The sequence below is a fragment of the Lepisosteus oculatus genome, chromosome 14 (assembly GCF_040954835.1).
Source record: "Lepisosteus oculatus isolate fLepOcu1 chromosome 14, fLepOcu1.hap2, whole genome shotgun sequence".
Lineage (NCBI taxonomy): Eukaryota > Metazoa > Chordata > Actinopteri > Semionotiformes > Lepisosteidae > Lepisosteus > Lepisosteus oculatus.
Window position 1 is genome coordinate 50,112,627 of NC_090709.1, and position 13,603 is coordinate 50,126,229.

General features: G+C 41.2%; 3 non-coding genes across 3 annotated transcripts; all 3 read right to left on the reverse strand.

Moving 5' to 3' along the window:
- Positions 1 to 713: 713 nt before the first annotated feature.
- On the reverse strand, positions 714 to 787 carry trnan-guu (transfer RNA asparagine (anticodon GUU)). Its single transcript has one exon. It is a non-coding gene; the product is annotated as a tRNA-Asn (tRNA).
- Positions 788 to 2,396: 1,609 nt separating this feature from the next.
- trnaw-cca (transfer RNA tryptophan (anticodon CCA)) lies at positions 2,397 to 2,468 on the reverse strand. The gene has a single exon. It is a non-coding gene; the product is annotated as a tRNA-Trp (tRNA).
- Positions 2,469 to 4,976: 2,508 nt separating this feature from the next.
- On the reverse strand, positions 4,977 to 5,059 carry trnal-uaa (transfer RNA leucine (anticodon UAA)). The gene has a single exon. It is a non-coding gene; the product is annotated as a tRNA-Leu (tRNA).
- Between the last annotated feature and the right edge of the window lie 8,544 nt (positions 5,060 to 13,603).

Below are 13,603 nucleotides of genomic sequence, written 5' to 3' on the forward strand. Positions count from 1 at the left end.
TTACAGCAGGCGTGTTAGGACTATTTTAGCTTAGATCATCAATTCATCTTACATTTCTTCTCCACCTATATCAACAGCGTCATCGCTACTGAGCGCTAAAGGCAGGTCCTGGCAATACAAGCTTCTTTAGAAAACATTTTTAAAACTATTTCCACTACCATACATAAAGTAAAAGATACCGATTGCACGCAACTAATAAAATCTCTTATCCAGGGACGTTGTAGCTAGATGCAAATTCCAATCGAAAATGTATCAGCTTTAAAATTTTCTTTTGGATCCACAGGACGATCAGCATGAGACTCAAAATATACCTGTGTTTGATTGTACAGCATAGATTGTACAGCATGTATGTTTACATTTATGTTAAAATTAAGGTAAATATATCAAAATATCAACATCCAACTTCACAGTGCTAACATACTGTAACAGTGCTTGTCAAATTCTCAAACAAATCTGCGTTGTATTTCTAAACTCTTTTAGCAGAAGACGCAACAGGAGTATAAATGATATCTCCCGCCAGCCATTCAAAGATACTTTTCCAAGGGTGAATATGGATTTCTGGGGAGTTGCGGTGTTGATCACTATTGGACTTCCCCGGTCTCAAGTGTTGTTGTTGGACACGGGCAAAAGACTCGCATTTTCTGCAAATATAAAGAGGGTTAAGGTTTCGGCTTTAGCGGAGACAGTGTTTACATTGACAATAATAAGAAGATCGTCCCTGGGTGGGTTTGAACCACCAACCTTTCAGTTAACAGCCGAACGCGCTCGCCGATTGCGCCACAGAGACTGACGAGAGAGGCTTTTCTCCATTCGCACCTTTCCGGTCAAAAAATAAACATTGCTTGCATTTTCTTGCCAGTCGGCAATATTCCTACTGCTCTGATAGCCAAGAATTACATTTCATTTTTCACAAGCTGTATGAATTTCTTGAAAAACAAGTTGTTGCAGAAAGGAAATGCATTCATGCTTTAAACTAAATCAAGCCCTATGCGGTTGTCCAAGATGGTAGTTTCTGCACAAAAAGACAGGAAGAAAGGCACAGCTGGGATGTGGAGCCCGGATCTCCAGTTAACGAGACAGGTACTTAAACCGACTCAGCTACGGTGCCGGCAGAATTCTCCTCTTTTATAGCCGCTTGGACACACCGCTCTGAGCCATCTGTGTTCACGAAGCCCTGAGTCTGCCGGCTGAGCAAGCTGCCTCCTTTACACGGAACAGGAGCCCTGACCGTAAGAGAAATGAAGAGAAATGGCTTTTATTGGGCACTTTTCATGTCCAATGCGCTTGACATCTCCCAAGGGGGACAGAGTTCATTAACGACACTTTTCCTTTCTTTCTTCTTTCTGTACACTTTGATGAAACAAAACGAGAAATCATGTAAGGGGAAATGTCTTTTTTCATGGAGAAAACATGCACCGGGAAATGTTGTGTTTAGAAGAAGTGAGTTAACATGAAAAGTGACCTAATTTACCGGAGCAAATGCTCACCAAGCAAGATCTGCTTTACTACTAGAGAGAAGTAGAGTGAAAGACGTGATCATTTCACGCCGTTGTGGAACGAAACGCTTTTGTCTTGGAATTCTAAATCAATTAGAAATTCAGAGCGACACATAAAGGCTTTGTCTGCTTAAAAGTGATGATTTTTTAAAACTAAAAAAAATGTAGAAAACACGTTTCTCACTTAGAAATTTAAGATGGGGGTGGGGTATTACTAGTAGCGGCACTGAACTCACCATGGTGCAATTAATTTACGTGACGGGCTAGTGGTTTAATGGATAACGCGTCTGATTTCGGTTTATAAGATTGTCGATTCGACTTCTACCGGGGTTGTGTGATTCAAATCAGGCTCCTCAGAAATAGATGTCTGTTATGTAAATGAACCCCACCTGAAAGCAAACGTTGGGTCTGGGTTCCTTTCTTTCCTGCATGAAATAGCAAATCGTTACAAAAAAAAAAACACCAACTAATGTCCAATAGTCCAATAGTTAGTCATTTAAGTAAACATGAATATACTGTAAGGTCTTGGTACATGGGAGTGGATTTCAACCACAATTAAAAGAAGGGCAAATTATAATTACAGGCTTCAGACACTTTTTCATACAAAAGTGACCAAACACTCCCTTACTTTCAGGTTTGCTTGAACCTGTAACAGAAAAGCGGTTTGAAACTTCCATTCTCTGATGTCACTGTCTCTAAAGTCGGACGTGATGTTTCGCGGATGTGCAGTGTGCCTTTTCTCTTGTCGTGTTCAAGATGAAATGCTTCATAAGCTCCTGACTGGGTGTTCTGAACTGTTCTGTTATTTCGTTCGGATTACCTAGGTGGTGTACAGCTAAAACCCAACTGCATGGTGTAAATTCCGGGTTCGGCACCAGCAGCACCTGCAAACACATCAGCTGACCTCGACGTGATTTGAACACGCAACCTTCTGATCTGGAGTCAGACGCGCTACCGTTGCGCCACGAGGTCACTTGCAACAAGTGCTTTTAATTCACCCAAAGAGAAAAATCAGCGTCCCTGAAAAAGATTGTTTTCATTCTCTCCTGTGAGGAGCGCCGCTCTTCCAACGAGGGTCTCTTCTTCCCAGACCACAGATTATTCTTCCCCCCCGGCTCTCTCACGGAGAGCAGACACACCGTCTCCACTAATGAGTTTACTACATCTATAGATCTGACCCCCTACAGCTCTGATATTCCTGGACAGGATATTTACCACCAGCCCGGTGAACTTATCATCTTGACCTCTCCCAGGAGGAGCACAATTAACACAGAATCCTCTCTCCATTTAGCAAATAACACAAAACACTGTTTACCTGTCAAGTCAGAAAACCAGGCTGCTCCAGGTGAGGCTTAAACTCACAACCTCGGCATGAGTCCACTGAATATGTCATTTTACATGGCCTGAACCAGGAAAGAGGTTGGAAGTCAAGAAGTTATGGTTTTGTTTTAATACTTGCCTACTCTTTTTATTTTTCGGTCAAATCTTTTATTTGGGAGTACTTTCAATGGATGTTAATCTTTGTCCCGATGCACGATTCTGGGCCATGGTGTGTCTTGAATAATGTTCTTATAGGCTTCAGTTTGGAAAAGTGCGGTCTTCAGAAGCTACCGAAACCGCTAATGGTTACATAACACTTAATGCAAAAGCAACGTTCGGGTTTGAAAAAGAATATTACTTGCTATGAATACAAACACTATTACAGCAGGCGTGTTAGGGCTATTTTAGCTTAGATCATCAATTCATCTTACATTTCTTCTCCATCTATATCTCCATCTATATCTATATCTATATCTATCTATATCTATATCTATATCTATATCTCCATCTATATCAACAGCGTCATCGCTACTGAGCGCTAAAGGCAGGTCCTGGCAATACATTCTTCTTTAGAAAACATTTTTAAAACATTTTTAAAACTATTTCCACTACCATACATAAAGTAAAAGATTCCGATTGCACGCAACTAATAAATTATCTTTTCCAGGGACGTTGTAGCTAGATGCAAATTACAATCGAAAATATCAGTATCAGCTTTAATATTTTCTTTTGGATCCATAGGACGATCAGCATGAGCCATCAAAGAGCCTGTAGTGGCAAGAAGTTTAAAAGCACACAAGTGATCTGTCTTTGGTCAAAGGAATTGCTGGAGCAGCAATATCTAGCAGCTGTAGACGATGTTCGGGGAAGAGATAATTCTGTTTTCAGCACAGGGAGTGAGAATGAGCTCAGTCCGGCTCCCAGCAGAATCCATTCTGGTTTGGTTACTATCAGACTGTGCGTCTGAGGCTCTTTGGATCGCAACGTGAAAAAAAAGAACAAAAAACATTTGCTCACATCTTGTGATTTCCACGAGAGGAAGAGAAGATATCACTTTAAAAAAAATCAGAACTGAAGATTTGGATCCGGGACCTCATACTTGTCAAATGATTAAAATAATAATTATGAAAATATCAGGTTGTGTTTCTGCAACATATCGTGCACAGTATGCCATTTATTTCTAAAAATACAGTAGATTGTACTTAATAAAAATGTACAATTCACCGCTGGTATAAACAGATGTGTGCTGTGTTTGCCTTTGTAAGCATTTGTTTTAAAAATAAGTTCACAATACGATAAAAAACACAGAAAGCACAAACGTAATAATATAATGATACAAAATCAATACCAAATCATAAAGCCAATTAAGTACCTATCCTTTGAAAACAGTGACATTTGTATCTACTTTTGAATTACAAATCAGACAGCGTAGTCCCTTAATTCAAAGATAAGATATTTGCCAAAACAAGACAACCAGATGTTAGCTGAATTCGGAACAAGAGCCTCTGCTTCATCGTTTATTGAGCTTTTGATCAACGTCTGAGTGAAAAAGATTCGCTATTTTAACTATTTAATTAAAGTTCACAAAAGCACCTTTCTTCGAGCTGTAGTCGAAACAGCGACTTAAGGATTCCTAACTGTTTCTAATACAGTCAGCCGCGCTACCAACTGAACTATCGAAGGGATTTGAAGTGCTCCTCTCTGGCACATATTGCCCAATATAGTGAAATATTCCGGGTACTTAAATTCCAGTTCAACATCAAGTTTCCAACTCGTTTCCTTAGTCTTGTTTACCTTGAATTTAAGCCACAAACCAGGATTCTACTGTATAATCTTCCGGGGATGTTACAAAATGTTTGATGGGGCATCAATCATTACAGGCGGAAATTCACTCCTTTTTTTTTCTCGAGGCATCATATTAAACATTTCATTTGGATCGAGAAGAGGATCACCATGAGAGACAGAACAAACTGTTTGATTCCGTCTTTATTGGGAGCTATATCACAGCTAATGCATGTAAAGCCTTCAGTATGCGATAGTGAGAGCTCAGTTATGCCAGGGAGTGGGAGTGAAGAGAACTGAACTGAAATTTAGTAAATTCATATTTAAATAGAGTGTAAATCATCAAAGTGTTCTGTCACTTAAAACTTATTACAACACTACCAGGAGTAGGGATTGAACCCACGTGGACATTTGTCCATTGGATCTTAAAGCCAACGCCTTAACCACTCGGCCATCTTGGTCTACAGCAATATGCTCTTCAGTTGTTTAACATTTAAATATGATTCAACAATTAAAAAAAATTAAACCACGAAACCTCTTAGAGTTGCGAGAATACTTCCTTTGTGTATAAAATACATTGTGAATGCTTTCTCAGCCTTTACTTTTTCGTTTTTATGACATTTTTTTGACCGAGCACGAATATTCTTTTGTCCATATCTTCACAATGGAAGCACAGAACGCCGTCAAACCAAATGCATTTTAAAGACCAAGACTTGTGGATATTTCCACAGCCTCTACATCAAACTATCAGTGGGCTAATTATCTTTTTTTAAACCTCCGGTTTTTCATCGATGTGTAATTACACACTTACTGGAACCCGGAGGACCGCTGTGTACAGACGTTCACAACGTGAGAAATACTGTTCAATACAGCTTTGTGCGAATAACCCGTATATGACCATAGGAAGCAGAACAGCGCAGTCTCCAATTACCAAGACTGTAAGCACAGGAATAAAGCTTTGTTTGATTTCTGAAACCCTTCCTTTTCGCCCTGTTTTCATTCAGGTAAGGGTCAACTATATTGACAATACTACTGACAGCAGGAAGATTAAAATATTCTTTACTCAGCAGCTCATTAAAAACAGCTCCCATGATGTTCAAACCAATTTTTTACACAGAACACTGACACAGCTTTGCGTTCTGAATCTCTTTTTCTCATGCTTTTATTTAATATGGCACAATGCACTGGGATAGGGGTGTTCTGTTCACAAACCAATAGCATTTAAATCACAGCACCCACAATGCTGCAAGTAAGTGTTTTGTACACTAAGCAGGTCTTCTGACTTTTCCCAGCTTTGTTTTGGGTTGTGGAACCTTTATTTTTTATGAATTTCTGAAGATAACACTACAGGTATACACTGGGATAGGTGGGTCTTTTTCATGGCTCAATAGTAATTCAAATACAACAGCCACACTGCTGAAACCATATGTTTTACACACCAGACAGGGCCCCTAACCTCATACAACCTTGCTGTGGCTGTGGCCTTTTTCTTTATTTTTTTATGATGTTTTGAAAGTAACACTACAGGTAATACACTGGGACAGGTGGGTCTTCTTCATGGCTCAATAGTGTAGTGGCTTAATGGGTTTACTGAGACAATTATTAATTCGTTGTAGCTTTTAGAAAATCAATCGTCAGAACAACTAACAACGCACACACACGGGTTCAATACACGAGATACATGTATTAATATAAATTGTGCACCAAAGATATACTAGTCTGCCTGGATACGAGCGGCAGACCTTACTGTGAGGGTTATCAATATACAAGGTATTTAATCTCGAAGAGATGCAAACACAAAGAGATACACAACAGAGAATATATTTCAATATATATCGTTCGGTTACCAAATCGCTAATCAGTGTTATTTCCCACTGTTACTCTAAACTCGGAAGTAAATACATTACTCATGAATTAAATTGATAACAACTTGTGTTGAGGTACAATTGAATTCTCGAGACGCAATGTAGAACATGGGGTTTACTTATCCACTGTGTATGGATTTGGAATCTCCCGGCACGAACACCAAACCAGCTGACAGGCTCTGTTGCAGCCTCTGTTCCAGCGGTTGTCCAATGGGCGTTGTGTCGGCGTTCTCTGGCTACCGGCCAACCAGTCAAGGTGCAGCTCGGAGTAGGACGGGCGGAGAAATCTGACTGCGGCGCGCAGGGCAGTCGTTGCTCCAAGGGATCTACCAGCAGTCCGGCTGGCTAGTAGAAAGTCTCTATGCACAGAGTGTGACCGCGAGTCCTCACAAGTCACTCTTTTGCCTGGGAAGAAGCTGGTTCGTTCCCGGTCCAGCGCTGCTTCTGAATAAGCTATTCAGGTTGTCGACGAGGGTCCAACTGTAGGTTGCCGTTGATCAAGCGGAGCATTCATGTTGGTAGAATTCTGAGTACGTACGGGATCCTCGGCCTTGCGCTTAGAACAAAGTCCAAGTCCTTTTGCAGACAACAGCAGTTGTCACGTGATTGTCTCTGAGGATGCACGAAAATGGCCAAGGAGAGCCCCGATCTGAGCTTGCGCTCCCTTTTTGACCAAGACCCAGATGTGTGCTGATTGGTTGAGAGTTTTAGCAATTCAAATACAACAGCCACACTGCTTAAACCATATGTTTTACACACCAGACAGGCCCCCTAACCTCATACAACCTTGCTGTGGCTGTGGCCCCTTTATTTATTTTGTAATGATTTTTTCAATATGGCACCATTAGACAGCCGGTACATGGGGATAGGGGGGTGGTATTCACGAGTCAATAGCTCTTCAAGCACAACAGCCACAGTGCTGCAACCAGGTGTTTTACACACCAGACAGGCCCCCTAACCTTATACAATCTTGCTGTGGCTGTGTCCCTTTTCTTTATTTTTTTATGATGTTTTCAATATGGCACCATTAGACAGGCGGTACATGGTGATAGGAGGGTGCTATTCACGAGTCAATAGCTCTTCAAGCACAACAACCACAGTGCAGCAACCAGGTGTTTTACATCAGACATTTCACCTAACCTTATACAACCTCGCTTTGAGTTGTGGAACATTTCTTTATTTTTTAATGATTTTTTTACTGTAATCAAGTGTTGCGCTCATTAATAATAATAATAATAATTGCTTACACTTATATAGTGCTTTTCTGGACACTCCACTCAAAGCGCTTTACAGGTAATGGGGACTCCCCTCCACCACCACCAATGTGCAGCATCCACCTGGATGATGCGACGGCAGCCATAGTGCACCAGAACACTCACCACTATCAGTGAGGAGGAGAGAAGAGAAATGTAGCCAATTCAAAGAGGGGGATTATTAGGAGGCCATGATTGGTAAGGGCCAATGGGGAAATTTGGCCAGGACGCCGGGGTTACACCCCTACTCTTTTCAAGAAACGCCATGGGATTTGTAATGACCACAGAGAGTCAGGACCTCAGTTTTACATCTCATTCGAAGGAAGGCACCTGTTTACAGTATAGTGTCCCCGTCACTATACTGGGGCATTAGGACCCACATGGACCGCAGGGTGAGCACCTCTTCCAGCAGGAACCTTAGTTTTTCCCAGGAGGTCTACCATCCAGGTACTGACCAGGCTCACACCTGCTTAGCTTCAGTGGGTTGCCAGTTGTGAGTTGCAGGTTGATATGGCTGCTGGCCATAATCAGCAGCCTTCAGTACTGAAGCAGGTGTGAGCCTGGTCAGTACCTGGATGGGAGACCTCCTGGGAAAAACTAAGGTTGCTGCTGGAAGAGGTGCTAGTGGGGCCAGCACCACCATTAGGCAGGCCTCCTGACCTTTCACAGTCATGCTTTGTTGTGTGAAACTTTAATTATCTTTTTAGGATTTTTTGAACATGGCAACTTCCACCGAGATGGGTGGGGGGTGTCGGGGTGCTCTTCAATAGCTTTTTCATCTATACACACAAACGGATGTAACCAAGACACTCAGAACCTGTCACGCAGGGGCTGACTGCTGAGGATAGGGATCCAATGCGGTGCCCTTGGTAGGGTTGGCGCGAGACGCAGGCGTAGTCGGAGTAAACAGGCAGGGGTCCAATTCCGGGAAGGCGTATGTCGAAGAAAACTCAGTCTTTGCTCAGGTTGGGAGATTGTCAACAGAGATCTTTAATACAATCAGCTGAAGGGGAGCATATCACAGAGAAAGGGTTTCCCCTAGCACTCAAGACATGCTCACTGGACTGAAGTTATACTTTCCTTTTTTATACATTAAAAGTACGCAATACTTTAACATATCAAAGGAACATATAGGGAAAGGGGCAGTGTCAGAAGTCAAACAAACAGGACAGGGGGGTGCCATTTGGCATCCTACAATCTGTATCAATTTTCTCTGGTTGAATGGGTGTGAGGAATCACAGGCTTTAGTTTACACCTAAGACAGTGGTCTTAGGTGCGAACAGAAAACCTTTCCCACACATAGTCACTGTCCTGACCTTTTGACTCGGTCTTCCACACGTAGTACAGGCGTAGGCACAGAATCGACAGGCGAAAGTGTAGTCGAGGGACTGGCAGGGGTCGGAGTCCGGGAAGGCGTAGAAGTTGCGTCGGTGTGGATTCAGAAGGCAGAGGCGTAAACGAAGAGACAGGCTGGGGTCAGGATCCGAAAAAGCATAAAACAGGCGAAGGTACAAAATCGAGTGGCTAAAGCGGTAGTCGGAAAAGCGGGGTCGAGGTCCAGGGGAGAAGTCGTAGTAAGGCAAAGGTGTAGTTAGTACGTAAGCTCCGGGAGAGAATCTCAATCGTGAGCAATGACCGGGGGACAGATGAGGGTTTAAGCAGAGGACTGATTGACACGTGCACGTTTGGTACGGGGAGAGCTCGTAGGAATGCGGGAGCGCTTGCCTGCGTGAGGGAGATTCGTGGCAAAACCAACCTGAACTCACAGAAAAACAAGAATGCCCCCGAGACACCTGCACCCCCCCCGGACCACTCTGGTATCAACACCCCCAAACCCATCCATACCAGCTAACAAGACTCAGAATCGGTGCAACCCTCCAACCTGGACCAAGAGCAGGATGGGACAAGAACCTGCACCACACTACGCACCCCTTATCCAGACCAGCAGGACAGCCAGACCACAGACAGCACCATCATGTAACCCCCCTGTTCATTCCAACAGAAAAGGCGAACTGACCCCCACCAGCATGGCGACGCTGCAGCTCTGGTCACACCAGTAGGCCCAATGGGCTCAGAGCTGGGGGACATACAGATGCAGCCATTCAAAATGCGTGGGCGATACCGGTACGCTGTACGCAGTCTACCGCAAGTTACCGGTAAATACCGCGAGTTACCGGTAAATACCGCTAGTTACCGTACATTCTCCTATAATATGACAAGCAAAATAATAGTATCCGGAATTTCGGCAAGGTGGAGCTAATAAAGCTCAACCTCTCATGTTTGAGCTGTGGCCATCAAAGTCTTTAACGAAGATATTACTAATAGTATTAATAATGAATGACCTTGGACAAGCTGTAAGTGTAAACTCAAAGTATTGCCCTGGTCAACATTCTTTTTTTCATTGACCGTCTTTGTAAAAGTAACACCACAGCATTTCGCAATCACGCATTTGTTTCCAATCATGCAAAGTACAGTAATTTTTGAGAATCGATTCACCATGCCTTTCACATGCTCATAAAAGAGATTGATTTAGGAACGTAAACATATTACTGTATGAAAACTGTACTGTATACAGTATGTATATGTATATTTAATGTCTTAACTGTGCCCGTTTAAGTATTGAATATTCATATCTAATTTTACCACTGAAGGGAAATCTTAGTAGCTGAGCATAAAAAGAATAGGAGAATACTGCAACGCGTGTGAAGGCCATAAACGATATTAATTTTGGAACATAAACATACAGTATATGGCTGGTCTCGGTACTTTAAAGAAAACATACACGAAACATGGTTTCATTATGACCAGAATCGGTCTTGAGATATTTTTAACTTGATTTACAGTATTTGAGAGGTATGTCTTAACACCGATACTACAGTACGTAAATACTGCTCACGTATATGTTTCTAGGTTTATATTATGCATTTCATACGGTCAAATTTCTTTTGAGCAACTAATAAGAAGCGCGAAACGGTATGCCCAGGGCATTTTAGTTTCGTTTTACTGGGACTCTGCTTTAACAATGTCGCCGTGGATTGATTAGAGATATCAAGTACATACAAGTCATTTTTTAAATGTTGTAGTTCGTCTTGTAAAAATGTTACGAGTACATCATCTATCAATAATTACACAGGTTCTGTTTCCATATTGCGGATTTTGGTTACATAATATTATTTTCTAAATTTCATGTTGTGAATATATGATTTGGGCAAACAGAGCCGCAAAGAAGTACTTTATGGGTTGTTGTTTTTTTTTTTTTCAGTTTTATCTAGAACAAGCGATGCTTAAACCTTTGTCTGGTTCTTGTGAAACTATCCACACGACAGTTACAGTACCTAGGAGTTGACTTCAGTGATGTCACTGATGGGATGTTTCTAAAAATCCATCCTCTGTAAAACGTCTTCTCTAGTTGTCCTGCATATGTATTCGCTAATGAAGCTGTGTGTTCTGAGCCTGGATCTCTACATTTCTGTATGAACCAGCTTAGAGGGCTAAAGACAGCTTATGTTTAAATTGAGTGTAAGGCAATTTATGCTTCTAAATTCATGGTCAGCATTTATTATTGTACTGTGCTGTAAACTTGTTCTGTGCCTAGTCACATTATTTTATAGCGTTTTTATAGCGTTATCAAATCCGGTGGCGCTGTGTGTTAGTTTCCTGACTCCCATGTCACATGGTCTGTGATTGAAACCTGTGAAACCGGTTTAATTCGTCACAGCCAGCACTCCGGCAGAGAGGGGTTGTACTTGTAAAGTAGAAGCAGGCGAGATTTCCAGTGAAAGACACCTCCCCCTCCCCCCCCACCCTCATACGATTCAAATTGTATTACAGCATTGTAATTACACATTGTAATTGTATTACACATTGTACACATGCTTAAAAGAGAAGAGAGAAAACGTAAGCCTTCTTCAGGTGTGAGGGTCTTCTGCTCAGAATGAAACACTAAAATGTAATGTAGGCTCTGAATGGGTTCAATTATGATTTGGGCTTGATTAAGGTCGCTGCCTTTCATCTAAAACCCTACTTGAATCCTTCTAAACTAAAAATCAGTGTTAGTGAGATCTAAATAAAGAGGTATCCAGGTAACAGTGAAACGGGCGGACAGTCTGGGGAGATCGCCCGTTTTCCATGTAAATAGTTCCCTGGTTCCGCACCCCTTGGTGTTTCTCTCGCTCTCTCTCGGGTAACCTGATCATTAGCTCGAGTGCTTTGTGTATATTCTAATGGTAGTGGGGGCAGGTGTGTGGGAACAGGTTTGGTTGAAATTGCATTGGAGTTCTATGTTCTTCACACCTGAAACATTTTCTCAGAAAGCATTTTCTTCGCAGTTTAACCGATCTTGTTACAGCATGTTACAGTTTACTATTATTAACCATATTCATTTTAAGTGCTTAATGCCATTTTTTGACCAGGCACGAATATTCTTAAGTCCATATCTTCGCAAGGGAATCAGTGCGAATTGCAATACTAATTAAATTAAAACTACTAACTACTAACTAATACTAGCTAATTAATACAAACCAGAAACGTGTCTAATGACATTACAAGTGGAAAGATTACAGATTTTAATCGTCTTTAATTTTGTTACGTTATACATTTTAGAAACGTTTCATCCATACAAACACCACAAAACTATTTTCGATTGTATTTCTGAATAGTATGTTACACTTAGTTCACTGTTTTAAATACATCTAATTAAGAAAGTTAGGTGTTAGCATAAACTATTAGCAATCAATAATATTAAATTTAGCACTGTAATAAGCTGTTGCACTTTCCCCCGCATCTTGTAAAAATATATTTTCATTGTTCAAATATACATTAAGTCTGACTATCATATAATAAGTTAAATACAAAACTAAAGAAAAAATAGGGTTAAATATAATTCAAAATATTTTGTTAACAATGTTAAAATAAAATGTATTAACTAAGGAGTAGGATGGCACAGCTGTTAGTATGTTTTTTGTTTTGTTTCTTTTTCATAAATACAATAGTAGTACCTGATGTCTCAGTGGCTTTCAAAATTAAATTATGCATGCAAACCTGTGAACTAGAAAGATAACTAAGATATCCATCCATTTATAATGGTGGCAAAGTGGTTAGCATTGCTGTCTTGCAGCACTGGGGTCCTATGTTCAATTCCTGCCATCCTGTGTGTGTGGGGTTTACATGTTCTCTCTGGGTTACATGGTTTTTCTCCATATGTGTGATATGACTCCCTCTCGCACTCCAAAACATACTGGTAAGTTAATTGATGTATGGGAAAACTGGCCCTGGTGTGTGTGTGTTTGTGTCTGTCTGTCCTGTGATGGACTGGCGCTTCGTCCAGGGTGTATTCTGCCTTGTGTCCGTTGCTTACTGGGATAGGCTCCAAATCCTCTGTACTGGATAAAGAGATTAGAAATGGATGGAAGTAAAGGCACTGTGTGGATGGAACTATACACAGTGTTAGAAACCCACTATGAAATGGCAGCATCTCACTGAGAATAAAATATCTTATAGTGCTGGCTTAAGGAAACAGCCTTTCCACCTCTCTTGCACATCAGTATCCATACCTAGTTATTTAAACAAATTGCCTCTAATTATAAACATCTTAATATGCTGGCTCTGTGGATCCGCATCAGCTATGTTTGCCCATTCCTTCAATTCATGTGCATCCAACACACAGTTCAATGCCAGCAACTACACATAATCTAAAATACAATCCTTATTTCAGTATCTATGTAAACATATAGTCTGTTAACTTCATCATCTTCATCAAAAGTATGCCTAACCCCATTAGAAAGTGTTCTTGTTATAAGTGTATTCCTCAGGTTTCCCCAAATTATCTTCTTCTTGTCAACATCTCTAGTCTTTTATCCTGCAATAACTCAGCCAACACTTAAATCTC